The sequence below is a fragment of the Etheostoma spectabile genome, chromosome 13 (assembly GCF_008692095.1).
Source record: "Etheostoma spectabile isolate EspeVRDwgs_2016 chromosome 13, UIUC_Espe_1.0, whole genome shotgun sequence".
NCBI lineage: Eukaryota > Metazoa > Chordata > Actinopteri > Perciformes > Percidae > Etheostoma > Etheostoma spectabile.
The window spans coordinates 26,081,470-26,082,840 of NC_045745.1; the positions used below are offsets into that span (position 1 = coordinate 26,081,470).

At 39.5% G+C, this 1,371-nt stretch overlaps 1 protein-coding gene and 1 long non-coding RNA gene across 7 annotated transcripts in view; one reads left to right on the forward strand and one right to left on the reverse strand.

The window, feature by feature from the left end:
* Nucleotides 1–1,371, reverse strand: part of LOC116700680 (uncharacterized) — a 24,942-nt gene that overhangs the window by 23,478 nt on the left and 93 nt on the right. The gene's annotated exons all lie outside the window — the stretch shown is intronic.
* Nucleotides 1–1,371, forward strand: part of ltbp3 (latent transforming growth factor beta binding protein 3) — a 36,222-nt gene that overhangs the window by 8,639 nt on the left and 26,212 nt on the right. The window lies entirely within an intron of this gene.

Here is a 1,371-nt window from a genome sequence, read left to right on the forward strand (position 1 = left end):
TCTTTCTTTCTTTCTTTCTTTCTTTCTATTTGTGATTACACACATATTTTGTGCTTGTGCAAAGATATTTTTCTGTTCAGCTTGCAAAAAAAAGGGCAGAGTAGTATGATTTTCCCACTACAATTTATTACCTGTAATTTATTGAAAATATGATGAATGAATCTGAGTCTGTGCCTATGTGTTCTCATGGACATACATGGTGTCTACTAGGCTTGCTTACTTAGCAGTTGAGGAATGCACAGTATGTTTTTCTTTAAGGGGGAAAAAAGGTCTTGGAATTACAAAACTCCAACTGCAACATCACATTATATTTTTCATCCTCTGGATTTTGCATCTCTGCCTCGTCTCGCTTTATTCCAGCCCATTCCCAGCTATATGATAAACAGTATAGGACAAAGATATATTCCCTCCGCCATCTCATGCTGTGAAGACATCGGCCTTTCTCTTCACGGAGTGAATCATGACATTATGAAAAAGGAGCTCTCACTCGGATGTCACATGAAACACTCTGACGAGAAGAGCTAAAAGACAAAGACCCCCCCCCAGCCCTAGTTTTTTTTCACTTCAGTTGGCTCTTCTAGTTGCAGTTAGTGCTGCATGGGAAAATGATATGCTTCCTGGCTGTCTTGGAGCGTACCTGCATGCCGACGTAAAATATTAAATTAGGTTTTAAAGCCATGACAGCAAAGTATAAAGTCAACTTTTAATGTGTTTTTAATTCTTTGGTAAAATACATTTGATGACAGTACAATGTGTCTTCATTCAAGGAGCAAAAGTATTGATTTAGTACTTCATCCATGGGATCCTGGATCATTATTAACTTCCTCCATTTTTTGACATGTGGAAAATAAGGTTCATGATGATTACACAACTGCTTCACATACACCTTCCCCTCCCCCCGCCATTCAGGCTGCTCATGTATCACATTCATTCAGACCACCAAATAACTCTTTGATTTTTAATAACACACCACCTCTTGTCTCAGGAATGTGTTAGATCCATAAAGACAAAGGCGTGGTAAAACACACAGCAAAGCTGCTTCTGAGATGCTTAGGTAACTGACAAGGAGAGTCAATGAGCGATTTTGGATCATAAATCCTGCTAATGAACTCTGAGGTGATGATTTAAAGGGAAAGTCCGCTGGAAAGTAAAATTGTTATAATCTCTGCTTTTAAGTGTTGTGCTCTTTCCAGTATGTAATGTGGTGCAGTACACCCTCCACTTAATGGCTCTCTCTCACTAAACAAACACACACACACATACATGCACACATACACACACACTGACGAACACGCCCATTCACATATAAGATCTGCAGAAAACATTAGCCAGTGCATCGCCAGTGTGGCTCAAGCTTAAATGACGGAGGCA